The following is a 16,703-nucleotide window of genomic DNA, read 5'->3' on the forward strand; positions in this document are numbered from 1 at the left end:
TTGTTGTCTGCGGGACCTACGTCAGAAATTCCTCCAGAGGCATAAGTGGGGAGGTTGGGGGGATGGTACATACTGCCTGTCCTCGATACTTAGAGGAGCCAAGGGCTATTTCACTAATGTTTTTAGTTTATTTTACGGGGCGGGCTTCCTACTATTTTTATATTGCACCTGATATATAATGAATTAGTCTGTTTTCTTTTTAAGTATTTTATTTCTACATGGGGACATCAACTTTGTTATAGAATGAAAATTTTTAGTTTTACTGGTGTCTTTTGACTTTTTGTCCGGTGGTATATGACCCTGGTAGTTGCGCCGATAGTTTTTTTTTTTTTTTAAATTCAATAATCAATTAATAAATCACTGAAACTAGGTCAGTGTAACACGGCCATGGTGTTGTACATTCTCAATAGGTATGATGGAAATCGGTGGAGAAAAGTGATGGAATAATAATGATAATAATAATAATGACAGGTACAATGATCTCCATCCATGTTAATAGGTGGAGAACAATGATAATAAAAATACTTGTCGTGGATTTCGGGTTTCAATATTCACGTCCACGACAGCACATTTCTTGTAAATAAATTATTGTATTGCATGATTTGGGTAAGATATTATTTATCACTAGAGATAAATCTGGTCGTGGAGAAAACAACGTATTTAGTTATACAATTATTCAGTAATGTTAAGTTTCATTTGATTGACTTCGTGCACGAAGCTGCTCGAAGCTGTACAGTTCTCTCCTTGCCACCAGCTAGTATACATGTGCCTCAAACCTTCTCCAGGAATCATCCATCATTCTGCCTTATTACCATCAACACTACAGCTAAGTACTCAGCATATTTATTTTGGGCCTTTGAATATTTATACTAAGTACAGATCAAACGCCATCCACATACTGTATATAATGGTGAGTTGTTGTTATGCTTTATGTTAGTTGATAGTTAAGACCCCCTATAGTGATAATAACTAACATAAATTGGTGCCGTGACCAGGATTATATCAAGTGATAGATAATAAGGGGTTGTGGGTGTGAGAGCGGGAACATTGTTTGTGCTGTGTCGGCCATCAACCATATGTTGCGTGGAGCACCAGGGGAGGCTGCGCGTGGTTGGGGGGGTGTCGGGGTAGGGTTTGAACCCTCCCCAGTAGATTATCCGTCCCCTTTGAAGAAAGTAGCCTTCTTTGGACATTTCTATGTCCAGAGAGTCCCACTAGGTCGTCCGGTGCAGTATCCAGACGATGGTCCACCCTTTTATGTCCGCAAATTTGGCATCCCTGGTGCCAAGGTCAGCACAATTAGAGATAGTAATGAATACCAGGACCTCCTGACATACAAGGCAGACTTAACAATTCTGATCGTCTGGGGGAACTTGTCCTGAGATACGGCCTTGAATCAGTTGGCCCTCGATATAGAAGCCTTGGCTAAGGAAATTGAGGATGAGACAATGGGCCACTGTTTCATTGTCGGCATCGAGAAAAGGACGAACCCCCGAGGTATGACCTATGAAGACTATATCTGGGCCAGAAACGGAGTAAACCTGCGTCTGAAGAGAATTTTTCCTTTTGCAAAGGCTCGGTTTATCTTCATGGGGATGAATGAGTCTGACCTGTCATGAGATGGGGTACACCTAGATACACCAGGCAACAAAAGGGTGATGGATGGCCCTCTGAAAAGAGCGTGTTGCTTTGTTGGGCAACAAGCTCCTTGTGAGGGAGTTTAGGGTTTGGACTGCTTAACATACTGCCCTCACAGGAGCTTGACAAAACTGTCAAAATTTTAATATCGAGATGTGGCTTAGTTTTGTTTCATTTTATTTTTTTGGATTCGCCCATGAAAGACTACATTTAATTTAAAATTCTGCATTTGCTGTCTTCTTCTTTCACTTGATTGGCCTATATATTGTTTAATATGGATAGAATAAAATCATTAAAGAGGCTTAGAGCACCCAATAAGGGAGCTGTCACTAAACTGACCACTAACTTGACAGAATTTATAGAACATGCCACAACCCTTCATGACATCAAAGGAATGAAAGTGGCAGTTGAGAAAATCCTCGCTGAGATCGAGTCTTACAATCAGGAGTTGTATGAATTATATCCTGATGAAGACCTAGAAGGAGAAGTGGTCAGTGATATAGAATATGTTAATAAGGTCAACAGACACTTGATAGAATGAGAGTGCTCTAGAATTACCCGCCAAGGACTCGGTAGTAAAAGAACAGGCAGAGAGTCGGAAAACAAAGGGAATTAAATTACCGTCTCTGAAACTGCCAATATTTGATGGTGATCCGATTCAGTGGCTGGGTTTTGGGGAGTTATTTGACTGTAGTGTGCACTCCCGAACAGATCTGACAGACATCCAGAAATTTACATATCTTAAGAAACAATTAAGTGGTGAAGCGCTCCAAATTATTAGTGGATTCAGTTTAGTAGCAGCTAGTTATGAATCAGCAGTCACAGTTTTAAAGAATACCTACGGTCAAGAAGATCGAAGTAAGGCTGCGCACATTGCAAAATTATGTAATTTACCTCCTCAAGCTCATGAAGTAAATGAACTAAAAGACTTTTCTGCATCATTTGAATGTGCATTAGAATCACTACGTGCAATGGGAGTGATCGTGAGTGAAATTTGTGTTGTTTTGCTCCATAATAAACTCCCTAGTACACTTTCAGAAGTGATCAAACGTGAACTAAAAGAGAAGTGGTTGGATGTAGATGATTACGCTCGTGTGATGAAGACGGAGGTATGTAATATCGAAAGTAGACAGAATCCCATGGAACATTTGGGTGTGACCGCTATGGCAGCATATGCAGTGAAGCAAGTGAAGCACGCTGAACCTATGCAGAGGAATGGATGTAAATTGTGTTTTAAACCAGGACATTTTTGGGCTAAGTGTGCAAAGTATAAAACAAAGAAGGCAAAATTAAATAGAGCAAAGCAATTGAAGCTGTGTGTCGGATGTTTGTCGGCAGATCATGGTAGTCAGAGTTGTACAAATCCCAAAGTAAGGCCATGTCGATATTGCCAGCAGAAACACTACAACTATTTGTGTCCGACTTCTCGTTCTGAACCCCATGAACAAACAGTAACTAAAAAAACAACCAATGGCTGTGGCTTCCAGTCGTAATGCAGTGTTGTTGCCAACGATTCAGATTCAATTGGTTACTCAAACGGGCGAGCAGAACAAGGTTAGGGCTCTATTAGATCAATGCTCACAACGTACCTTTGTTCTAAGATCAAGTTTAGCAAACTTGAAGGTAAACAAGATGAGAAAGGAACGTTTACAACTGCAAGGATTTACTGGCTCTATGGGTAGTGATGAGTATGAGGTAGTGGAGTTGTTTTACCTCCATCGTAGAAAAGTGCGCAAGTTGAGGGTGGTGGTTGTAGACGAACTACGTAACTATAAGCCAGGGAAGGGGCTGCATCATAACGTGCGGGATCTGAAGGCTCGGGGCTACAAGTTAGCAGATCCAAGTGTCACCAGTGGGGTTATGGTCGAATTGCTGATTGGGGCGGACTTTTATCATCACTTTGTACACACTGGCTATATAAGGGAAGGAGGCATAATTTTGTTACCCACAATTAATGGTTATACACTGAGTGGCACTTATTGGTCAGATGAAGAAGGTACTCATGTTGAGCTGGTAACTGTTCTGAAATTGGCAGTAGATTCGATAATGGAGTTAGCAAATATTGATGGCAGGAATACTACTCCAGAAATCAAGGATCTGACAGCTCTATGGGACTTAGATCACATAGGTATTAGTCCCAATGAGACCGATAAGAAAGGAGAGAAGGTATTAGGTAACTTCTATGAAACGGTACAATATTCCAAAAAACAGGGACAATATGTTGTGGAATTACTGTGGAAAGAAAACGTTGATAAGTTACCTGATAATTTTAAGTTAGCCTTGGGCAGATTAAGAGGTTTGCAGCGTAAACTCATAAAGGATCCCAACTATTGCAAACAGTCATCCAGGATCAATTAAAAAGAGCATTCATAGAAAACGTTGAGGACAAGAGTCTGGTAGGACATCCTGTACACTATCTAGCTCATCATGGTGTCACTAAAGATAGCTTAACAACACCAATTAGAGTAGTGTTTGATTGTTCAGCTAGAGAGCATGAGAGGGCATATAGTCTGAATGAGTGCTTACACGCAGGCCCATCTTTGGTTAATTACCTCACACAGATATTGTTGCACTTTCGGTGTCATCGTTTTGCCTGGGTGAGTGACATTCAGAAGGCATTTCTTATGGTGGGGTTATCTGAAACGGATAGGGATGCCACTAGATTCCTCTGGCCTGTTGAACATTTAAATCTAAATAGCCCTTACATGATATATAGGTTCAAGGCAGTCTTGTTTGGAGCCACTTGTTCCCAATTCCTCTTGAATGCCACCATACAAAAAACAATTATCAGTGGTTCAGGAGGATAAAGCCTTGATTGATAAATTAAGGAAAAGGTTGTATACTGACAATTTGCAAGGAACCAAGGAAGATGAGGATCCTTTACAACAATTGTGTTGGGATGCCCTGAGAGTATTTTCAAGTGTCAATTTGTCCTTAAGAGAGTGGGTAACAAACACTGTGAAATTGCGGAAGCTACTCCACCTAAAAGGTTTGGCTTTTGAAGTTCAGGACAAGGTAAAAGTACTTGGCATTCATTGGCTAACTGATATGGATAGTGCAGGGACATGAAAGCAGACCCACAGTATTGACGAAACGTGAGGTGTTGAGCATAACTGCAGGTGTGTTTGACCCTCTGGGAGTATTATTGCCGGTGACCATCCGTGCTAGAAAATTTGTGCAAGATCTATGGCATATTGAATGTGGGTGGGATGTTCCCATACCGGAGAACATGGGAGGCTGAATGGCAGGGGATATATGAGGATATGATTAACAGTACCAGTATTGTATTTCCCCGCCAAGTCACTGATAGTAAAAAAGGTCACGCTGCATCTATTTAGTGATGCAAGCACCACTGCTTATGGTGTAGCAGCCTACTTAGTTAGTGAGGGAAGTAGTAGATTAGCTATGGCAAAGGCCAAAGTAGCACCCATTAAACCCCTCACTATACCAAAATTAGAACTGACTGCTGTCATGCTAGCAGCTCGTATCGCCAAGTATTTTTATGAGGCCTATGCGGATGAGTTAAGCATAGAGAACATGTACCTCTGGACAGATAGCCAGATAACCTTATACAGTAATCCCTCCACTACCCGACGTAATAGAGCCAAAGGCATGTCTGGAAAGTGGTTCTGTCTGGATAGTGGGCACCAGCCTCCTGGACTTGTACTTATAGACCTAACTCAGAAAAAAACCCATACAACTCCCTCTGGACATGCATAGCACCTATTTAAGACCCAAATCACACCAATAAGGGACATAAAATACTGAAATAAATGCAAAAGAACCATAAAATGAGGTTTTTGAGGTAGGTTTATACAATATTAAACATTCTGGGTACTTACAAGTCCCTGGCTCCTGGACTGGTAGTTATGGACCCTAACCTAGCCTAACTCAGAAAAACACCTCCCTACTGCACATGCATAGCACCTAAGACACTACATATTGACACCAATAAGGGACATAAAAGAGTGAAATGAGGTATTAAAGGTAAGTACAGTATGGAAAACACAGACAGTACAGCATGAAACATTCTGCATACTTAGAATAAGTCCCTGGCCATCTCGATGAGTAACCGCCTCCTCTCAGACTCTGACAGTAAGAAGGATTTCCTGAAACACTTGCAGTACACTGTTCATGAAGTCTTGCACTTAACTTAGTCATTCGCACTCAGAAGTCTATTCTCTTTACACTGCGCACTCTTGTCTTACTTATGCTCCATTGTAAATTAATAGGTGTTGGACTCTGCACTTTAAGTCTTTCCACACATAAAACCATTTTCTAAACAAAACACACTCAAGTTAATTTACGTTAAATTTACTGTCCAAAAATTATTTGTCTTTTCACTCAGATTTCTAATTTCTTAACAATACTGTATGCACTGTTTTTCTTTCACTGCACAACACTAAATTCCCGTGTGGTCTAGTGGAGACGTTCTTGCCGTTTAATCACTGTCAGAGTCTGAGAGTAGCACAGGGAGGTGACCTAGGGGTGCGTCGCTGGGTCGTGGTGATGGCATACCCACTGCAGACGACTCTGAAGACAGACGCAAACTCACATCGAGCGGTAACTCCACCGTGGCTAATGTGCTGGGCTTTGGCTCGGAGCATGAGGGCCTGTCTTGGGGAGGCAATGGAGTGGAGCCAGGGCTGGGCACAGCGGGGGTCACGGGCCTGAAAGATCTGTCAATCGTTGATTGACGCAAGGAACGACGATTCTGACGATTAATGATGCACTGCCTAAAAGCACGCACTTCCCCCATAAGTCCCAAGGGCCCCATCTCCCTGTCGCAGTCCGGGTGTTCCAGGTAGTTCAGAACGAATTCTAGGTGTTCTCGGAGTGCGCTCAGCTTGGGGATGGCTGGAGTAGTGTCATGCTGAGAGGAGTCCGCATCATCATCGCCGTCCTTGTCGGAATCTTAAGCTGGGTACTGACACCTGCAACTGAAGATGCGATCTCGATATCAGACAGGGTCTGATACCCAGGATCGCCCTTGTCGTCATCCAACCACTCACGCACTTCGTCCACATCAACATCGTTCCCATGCGCACATAGACGTGCATGGAAGTCATCCACTTCGAAACCTAGGAAATCGTGTTCCACATCCGTTCCGAGAAGCAGACGAGACCAACCATTTTTTAGAGTCTTGACAGGGACTTCTTTCCATGCACTGGCCCAGTTGTAAATGGCAGACTTGATGTTGAAGCGGCGAAGGTTTTAAAAAGTCCGCTAGCCTCGCGTGTCCCGTCCCTCCCTGCACTTGTCTTCGTCCTCCAGAACAACCATCACCTCGTCCAGGAACTTCCGCCGGTATAGCCGCTTCGTTGCCACAATCACTCCTTGGTCCATTGGTTGGATGAGAGCAGTAGTATTAGGTGGCATGTTCTGGTGTCAACATCTTTTTCCATATGAAGTTGTAGTATCACACATTTTACATAATAATTTTTAAAGCTGTTTAGTCATAATTAACAGTGTGTAATGAAGTGTGAATGATGAACAACCAAATATCATTTCGCTGTTAGCTGTGGTATAGGAAGAAGGTGGATGGCAGACCATAAGTGCCACCCTGTTTCAATTATAAAATGAAGGTTAGGAGAAGTGAAAAGATATCTGAATAGTGCGTAAGTGTAAAGTCCTGGGGAACCATTTATTATGTTGGTATATGTGAATGTACTTAATACCATTTTATAGAGGTGTATAATGTGCTAGTAGAGCTGTCATTTATCTCTACTTTTTGCATAAGCCCAGAGTATATGTAATGCTCGGCACCTCACTTTTTAGCTGACCTAAGCACCAACGCCCTAGTCGGCACGGTGAGCATACAGCATCAGAGGCCGTTTTACAGTTTTAAAGGGAGGTTGTATCGCTCTTACATATCTCTCGGGTCGCAGTTATATTATTCTGTACCCAATAAAGAGAGATTTAATCTGCTCATTTCTGTCACCTTACGCTACCACTTAATAACATACCAGCTTCCACCTTCTCGTGGCAGAGGACCTTTGGTGGGAAGTGTCGGGCAGTGACGGCGAGTAGCTGACGTGTACTACAGACAGTGTCGTCGATCCAACACGGTGGTCTAGTTATACTATACAGCAGAACACTTAATATGTAGTCAACTGCTACTCCATAACGGCTACATTATTTTATTGGTGCTAGCGGTGGCACGATATTTAGTGCTAGCTGTGTACCGATACATTAAATTGGTGGCCAGCAGTGCGACGATACATTAAATTGGTGGCCAGCAGTGCGACGATACATTTTATTGGTGCTAGCGGTGGCACGATATTTAGTGCTAGCCGTGTACCGATACAGGCAGAAACATGCACCTAATGCGGCCATTCTCAGCCACCAAGCTCTTGTCGCACGGGTGAGCAGGTGCATTGTCAAGGAAAAGGAGGGCCTTTACCTGGTCGTGTGGGATTCCCAGTTTCTCTGTCTGGTAATGTATGACCTCCTTGACGAAATGGCAGTGGAACCAGTCTTTGAAGATGTGGCCTGTGAACCATCCCTTCAAGGAATGGTACCAGACGACAGGAAGGACATCCATCACCCGACGAAGACACCGAGGCTGCTTTGCATGGCCAACAATAATGGGCTTAAGCCGGTTCATGTCATTAGCATTAGCTCAACACAAAGCAGATATCCTTTGCTTGGAGAGCTTGCGGCCAGGTGCACGCTTCTCCGTCTCCTCGGCTGGAGTGTTCATAGGCAAAGAGTGATAGAATAAACCAGTTTCATCAGCGTTGTAGACTTGACTGAGAATGAGGCCCTCCCTGTCGATCAAGCCCTTCACCTTGTGCCGAAACTCCTCTACTCCATCCTCGTTAGCATCCAAAGCTTCGCCATGAGACTTACGGTTGGTAAGGCCATGTCGTAACTTGAATGCGAAGAGCCAACCCTTGGATGCCTTGAAGTCTAGGGCATAGTGAAGCCTTGCGAACTTCTCAGCAGCAGCCTTCAGCTCCGTACCACATACTATCACACCAGCAGCACGTTGCTGTCGATACCAAATCAACGTGGAGTGGTCGACTTCAGCAAACATGGGAGTAAACATCATCTTCCTCTCCACGTTGTGTTTGCTTTTTGACGAGAAGTCAGCCGTGTACTGCATAAGTTTCTCTCGAGATCTCTTGATATCAAACAAAGCAGATCGGGCCAGGTTGAACTCATGAAGGATGCATGACAAAGACCATCCCACATCTACTTTCTCCAGTATCTCCCTCTTCTTCTCCAGAGTGAAAACCACTCTCTTCCTCTTCTCAGGTGGTGGGGCCATCATCACACACACGAAGGAGAGGCACGAGAGCAGCAGGAGAGCCTGCAGCAGGTAAGGCACCACCCCAAAAGCAAGCAATTGGGCAGCCATGACGATGAGCGTACACTCACGACAAGAGACGGGCGGAAAGTGGGGAGGATGCAGGGGCGCTCTAGCAGATGTCGGAGGAATGACGCACCAAAACAAAGCTGTCCCGCGCCGCGTGCGCCAAATTCAAATTACGGGAGGGAAAAGTCAGATATTTTTCTAATTTTTTGCGGTTTTTGGACCATTTTGGGAATATTGGATCTCGGGACGATTATGTCCGGTAAGTGGGGATGTCCAGAAAGTGGGCGTGCGGATAGTACAGGGATTACTGTACTAGTTGTCTAGTAAAAATTATTGCCTGTATATGTTCAGAACAGAACTGACGAAATAAAGGCATTAGTCCCTGATCCTGAATTTCGTTATGTGTCTACAAAGGACAACCACAGTGATTTGGTTTCCAGAGGGATGTCATATGCGTCCTTAATAAGGTCCTCTTCTTGGTGTGGAGGGCCCACATGGTTACTTCACCAAAATATGTGGCCGGAAAATAGTCCATTTGAGGAAGTTGGGGACGCCACCACGGGTTGTCTCCTCGAAGAGACCCTGTCATTGCCAGTATCGGTAACCCTTCCTGCCATATTGAATTGGGACCGACATGGTTCTTATGTGAAGACAAGGTATGTGATGGCATGGGTATTGAGATTTATCAAGACACTGAAAGATAGGAGACAAAGAACTCATGAGGCAATGCTGGCTTATTTCACAGTGCCGGAAATAAGGACAGCAGAATCAGTAATGATTAAGTTAGCTCAAATGGAAGAGTACCCTGAGGATTACCATTATTTATCCCCTGGAAAGGGCACACCAAGTAATGTTGTGAAGCAGTTAGGCCTCTATATGGAAGGTGGGCTGTTGCGTTGTAAGGGTAGGTTACAGTTGTCGGACTTAAAGGATGAAGCAAAGTACCCTATCCTAATACCTATAGTAAACATAGGTTAGCGGCTCTCCTTTCCAAGTACTGCCACAAGAGTGTAGCCATAGTGGAGTAAGTTATGTTGTAAGTTACATAAGACAAAGATTTTGGATTCCTCTAATCAGACAAGTTGTAAAGAAGGTTTTAAGGAAATGTATAACTTATAAGGTTACAAGGTGCCCCATATAGTCCTGTACAGGCTCTGCCGTTACCCTACTTTGGGGTTCAGGAAGTGAACCCATTTCAAGTAACAGGAGTAGACTACACAGGTGCTCTACCCATTAAAGAATAGGGTACCATAGGAAAATTATATGTAGTCTTGTTTACCTGTGCAGTTACTAGGCCTATACACATTGAGACGGTGTCAAACCTCTCCTGTGAGTCCTTCATTCATGCCTTACGTCGGTTCTGTAGCAGGAGAGGCTTTCCTGAACTCATTATTAGCGATAATGCTACTACAAATATAAGTGGAGCCAGTGCATTGAGGGAGTTAAAAAATGACCCAAGGTTACAGAATGAATTGGTAAAAGTAAACTGTGAGTGGCAGTTTATACTGGCCAGGGCGCCATGGTTCGGTGCCATCTGGGAAAGAGTGATTGGCATCCTAAAGGCTGGCATGCAAAAGGTATTGGGTCAAGCTTTAGTAAGCCATGAAAAAACTGGATACCGTATTATTGGAACTTGAGGCCACAGTCAATGACCGTCCACTTGGATATACATATGGTGACCTTGAAGAGCCACTCCCTATCACTCCTTCACAACTTATTAATGGGAGGCATCTTAGACAGTTCCCGAAACAGGAAGTCAGGGATGATGATCTCACGGACATCACCTGACGGACTAATTCGGGAATAAACAGATGTCTCCTATACGTGACAAAGATTTCACGAGATCTATGGAGGAGATGGACCACTGCCTACCTAAGATCTCTCAGGAAGCAACATCGTCAATTAACATACAAGAAAGGGAAGGCAGTGCCTCAAGTTGGGGATGTCGTGCTGACACACGACGATGGGCCTCGACTTCTATGGCGACTAGGTCGGGTCATCAAATTGTTACGTGGTACTGATCAAGAATGTTGGGTAGTCCAGCTAAGAACAAGCGCCGGTTTGACCAGAAGACCGGTTGTTAAGCTGTATCCACTAGAAATTAATCTAAAAGTGAAAGAAGATGACAGCTAAACCGGCGCTACCCAACACCTCCCTACACCCATATATGACCGATGTGATGCCCTGTTGAGGACATCATGTCGGACTGCCCTCGGTTCCTCCCAACTATGGCGTACCCTGATTGGGACGGGACAGTTGTAAATATTGTATATATTCTGGGCGGGGGAGTATGTCGTGGATTTCGGGTTTGAATATTCCCGCCCACGACAGCACATTTCTTGTAAATAAATTATTGTATTGCATAATTTGGGCAAGATATTATTTATCACTAGAGATAAATCTGGTTGTGGAGAAAACAACGTATTTAGTTATACAATTATTCAGTAATGTTAAGTTTCATTTGATTGACTTCGTGCACGAAGCTGCTCGAAGCTGTACAGTTCTCTCCTTTGCTACGAGCTACTATACATGTGCCTCAAACCTTCTCCAGGAATCATCCATCATTCTGCACTTATTACTATCAACACTACAGATAAGTACTCAGCATATTTATTATGGGCCTTTGAATATTGTTACATAGCCTATGATTTCATCATCCTTTGTGTAATTTTAACGCACAGTTGCTGCATGTTTGATCACGAGCGTGTTCTGCCTCAGTCCCCCCCTTCTACCGTTATAGTAGAGTAAGTCGCCCTTTCTGTTATTCAGTGCGGGATTGTCGACCGTTTGTCCCCATCGCTTCATTTGCGCGTCCTTATTACAAGTTGTATCAGGCTCTGCTGGCCCCTATATAATGAGCTCAGTCTCTGCATCATGGCCACTTAGATCTGCTCCTCATTTTGTTCACATCTCTGTCCTCCCCTGTACAGATATTATTATTGTGAGTGCTCAAGAAATCTCCAAACATCTAGCAGCTGTGTGTAATTTGAGTATAACTATTGTTGCATTTTTTCTTGTACTGTATAGCATAAGTTTAATTTGTAGGCCTAGTGAAGTTTTTGTAATTTTTGTAGGGTTCTTTGTCAGTCATTTTTGATAATAGTTTGTATCTGTAATAATTTATCTGGCATTCACTGAGTATTATCTGGTATCTCATTTTATCAGGGCTGACTTAGATAAATTTACTCTTGCTAATTTCGTATTAATAGAGGCTATTGCAGTTAACCATATATTTAACCTGTTTATTTGCCATTACATTATCCTTATGAGTCCTGAATGTTTTGTTGTTAATTTAAGCATTAAACTTTAACTTGTAATTTTACCTAACTCTTTTGTTTTGAACCTGGAACTTTACGGGACAGTAGTGACTCTTCGTATTCTCACTTAAAGTGTACATTATCTTTCTCTGTTCCGTAACATAAATTTGGCGACCTCGCCAGGATATTCAGGATATTATCATAAGGATATTGCTTGATATTTTGTGACTGTTACTTATTCATGATGGCTACTATTACTACACTTGATGAAGCCAAAGATTTTTTGTCAAATGTGCAAACAGTGTGTGATATAGAAAACAGAACAAAGAATGAACTTAAGCTTGTTGCTCAACAGTTGGGAATTGCTGTTCGCTCTCATCATTCTAAAGATCAAATTGTTGGTATGATTAATAAAAGCTTGTTTAATGTAACTCCTCCAAATGAGCAAACGCAGATTGAATTAGCTAAGTTACAGCTAGCCCTGCAGGAGGCTCGTGTTAATGAGGCAAATGCTCGTATTCAAGAGGCAGAGGTACGGGCTCAGGCACAAATTGAGCTTGCCAGGATTCAGGCAGACCATGAGTATCGCATGAAACAAGGTGGAACTGGATCATCTTGCTCTGATGATTTTGATGTGGCTAAAAATGTTAAACTTGTCCCTCCTTTTAATGAATCTGATTTAACAAAGTATTTTCAGTTGTTTGAGAGGGTAGCTACAGGTTTTAATTGGCCTAAGGAGTATTGGCCAGTACTCCTTCAAACTGTTCTCACCGGTAAAGCTCAAGTAACTTATGCATCTTTGCCTCAGAATCAGTCTGATAATTATGATGTAGTTAAGAGCTTGATTCTTAAGGCCTATGAGCTTGTTCCTGAAGCTTATAGAGTAAAATTTAGGACAACTTACAAGCAAGATAAGCAATCCCATGTTGAGTATGCAAAAATCAAAGAAGATCTGTTAGAGCAATGGTTAAATTCTAAGAATGTGGATTCTGATTTTGATAAATTTAAGCAGATGATTTTGCTGGAGGACTTCAAAAGGTGTATTTATAAAGATGTAAGCCTATATCTTGATGAGAAAAGAATAGATAATTTGTCTGATGCTGCAGTTTTAGCTGATGAGTATGTTCTCACTCACAAGAGATATTCTAGAGAAAAAGGGAAAGCTGAGAGTAAGTACGTTGCCTCTACTCAGAGTACAGGTAACAGGAAAGAGAATAAGGATGATGTTTCTCAGGAAGTAAATACCAGCTTCACCTCTAGATTTCAGAAAAGTAAATGTACTTATTGTAGTAAGCTTGGTCATACTACGGAGAGATGTTTCAGGAGACAGCGTGATGTGAACAAAAAGGAGTCTTTAAATATTCAGTCAATTGGTCTAGTGTCCACTCTTGAGAGTTCCCAGAATTCTTTAACTGAGTTAACTGAACCTGCTTTGAGGGGTAACTTAAATTCTCATGATGGAGCTCCTCTTTTGAGCAGTAACGTGGGTGACACTCTCAAGAGTTCATGTGCTAATTTCCTGTCTGATGGTTTTGTCAGTCCTCTGGACAGTAATGACAGGAAATCAGTTAAAATATATCGTGATACAGGTGCTTGCCAATCCCTTATGCTGACCAGTGTTCTAGGCTCTAATGTTAATTCCTCTGATGAAACTGTAATCTTACAAGGTGTAGGGAATAATTACTTGTCTGTCCCTCTGTGCAGAGTGAATTTAGAGTCTGGTTTTGTTAATGGTTCCGTTATGGTTGGGTTGGTTGAGACACTCCCAATGTCAGGTGTAACTTTCTTACTTGGAAATGATATTGGTGGAAGTCAAGTGTGTCCAGCTCCTCAGTTGTCTAGTGAGCCAGTGGCTGCGTCCCAGGATTGTGATGTCCCTGATGTGTTCCCTGCATGTGCTGTCACTAGGGCTAAGTCTAAAGTTACTGGTGATTTAGAGGATAATGATGATGATGATGTTATCCTAGCTGACACTTTTCTTGCTAATTTGGACCACTCACCAGATGAGGCAGTACCCCGTAGTGTTGATAATTTGTCTCGTCAAGAGTTGGTTGAGTTGCAGGTTGCTGACCCTGAGTTGAAAGGTCTAGCTAACTCTGCTTGCAGTGAGGAAGAGTCAGCTGGTGCTTCTACTTGTTATTATGTAAAGTCAGGAGTACTTATGAGGAAGTGGAGACCCCCAACAGCATCAGCCGACTGTGAATGGGAGGTTGTACATCAAGTTGTCATCCCTCGTGTTTGTAGGCAGGATATCATTAGAGTGGCTCATGATTCCAGTTTGGCAGGACACCTTGGAGTGAGGAAGACTGTGGCACGCATTTTGAAACACTTCTACTGGCCAGGTATCTTCAGGGATGTTTCCTGGTATTGTAAGTCTTGTCACACCTGTCAAGTTGTAGGAGAGTGTAATCAGACTGAAAAGGTTGCACCTCTAGTTCCCATTCCTCCTTTTGAGGCGCCTTTACCCCGTGTGTTGGTGGATATTGTGGGCCCTCTTCCTAAGACTTCTTCAGGATTTTCTTATGTGTTGACCATGATTGACATGGCTACTCGTTATCCTGAAGCCATTCCACTTAGAAACATCTCAGCAAAGAACGTGGTTAAGGAAATGCTAGGGTTCTTCACAAAGTTTGGTCTGCCCAAGGAGGTACAGTCAGACCGAGGAAGTAATTTCATGTCAAATGTTTTCAAGCAGTCTCTGAAAGAGTTGGGTATCACCCAGATCACGTCTTCAGCTTACCATCCCCAGACCCAAGGAGCGTTGGAGAGATATCATCAAACACTCAAATCGATGCTCAAGAAATACTGTTTGGAACATCAGAAAGACTGGGATAAAGGTCTTCCATTCGTTGTGTTTGCTGCAAGAGAATCTCCAAATGAATCACTGGGCTTCTCACCTTTTGAACTACTGTTTGGCCATGAAGTAAGAGGACCCCTTAAGTTACTCAAGGAATGCTGGCTGTCGGAGGAAGATGACGTCAACCTGTTGGAGTATGTGATGAATTTCAAAGAACGGCTGTCCACTGCTTTACAGCTGGCGAGAGAGAATTTAGGAGCTGCTCAGGAGAAGATGAAGACTTGGTATGATAAGAAGTCCAGGTTACGCCACTTTCAGCCAGGAGATCAGGTTTTGATTCTGCTACCAGTTCATGGGCAACCTCTTCAAGCCAAGTTTAGTGGTCCTTATTTCGTGGAGAAGAAACTCAGTGATGTCAACTATGTCATCGCCACACCAGATCGTAAAAAGAGCAAGCAACTATGTCACATCAACATGCTTAAGTTATATCACAGGCGGGACGAAAATAATACAGTCTGCACTGTAGCTGTTCCACCCGAGTCTACAAGTGAAGTTCTCCCATGCAGCATGAGCCTGAGTGATAGTTTGGGGAAGAATCCTGATATCATGAATGATCTCCAGACTAAGCTTTCTCATCTACCACCCAAGGAAAGGCAGGAGTTTTCGGCATTACTGCAGGAGTACCCGCAAGTGTTCCGTGCTACTCCAGGAAGAACCACTGTGTTGATGCATGATGTCGATGTTGGAGACGCAAAGCCAATTAAACTGCCTCCTTACCGTGTGAACCCAGTGAAAGTTCCTCTCATCGAGAAGGAGCTTGGCTACCTGTTGGACCACAAGATGATTGAGCCCTGTCAGAGCGAGTGGAGTTCTCCTGTCACTCTAGTCCCTAAGCCAGGTGGGTCACAGAGGCTTTGCATTGACTACAGACGTGTTAATCAGATAACCAAAACAGACACTTACCCTCTCCCTCGTGTGGAAGATTGCATAGACAAGATCGGAAAGGCTAGGTACATAAGTAAGTTTGATTTGTTAAAGGGATACTGGCAAGTACCTATGACTGAACGTGCTAGGGAGATCTCATGTTTTGTAACACTAGGAAAGGCTTTTGCATGTTCTGTAATGCCATATGGTATGAAGAATGCACCAGCCACATTTCAGAAGCTCATGAATGTTGTAACAGAGGGTTTGGCAGGGTGTGTTGTTTATATTGATGATGTATTAATCTTCAGTGACAACTGGAAAGATCACCTATGCCATGTCAGTAAATTTCTTGACCGTTTAGTTCATGCTAATCTTGTAGCTAATTTTTCAAAGTGTGAGTTTGGTCAAGCTAAAGTTCAGTACCTTGGGTATGTAATTGGTGATGGACATGTTGCACCACCAGGAGCTAAGGTTCAGGTTATAAGTGATCTTCCCAGACCTAAAAGTAGGAAAGAGCTACAAAGATTTTTGGGAATGGTAGGTTATTACAGGAGATTTGTTCTTAACTTTTCTATTCTTGTATCACCACTTACAGACCTACTGAAAAAGGGAGTTAAATTTGTCTGGACCGATAACTGTGAATCCTCTTTCAACAAACTTAAAGCTATTCTATTAAGTCAGCCAGTGCTCGCTACTCCAAATTTTGCTAAGCCTTTTAAGATGGCTGTTGATGCAAGTGATACAGGAGCTGGGACTGTTTTGCTGC

This window comes from Coenobita brevimanus, chromosome 31 (assembly GCF_032717465.1).
Source record: "Coenobita brevimanus isolate Jiangsu-jjx chromosome 31, ASM3271746v2, whole genome shotgun sequence".
Lineage (NCBI taxonomy): Eukaryota > Metazoa > Arthropoda > Malacostraca > Decapoda > Coenobitidae > Coenobita > Coenobita brevimanus.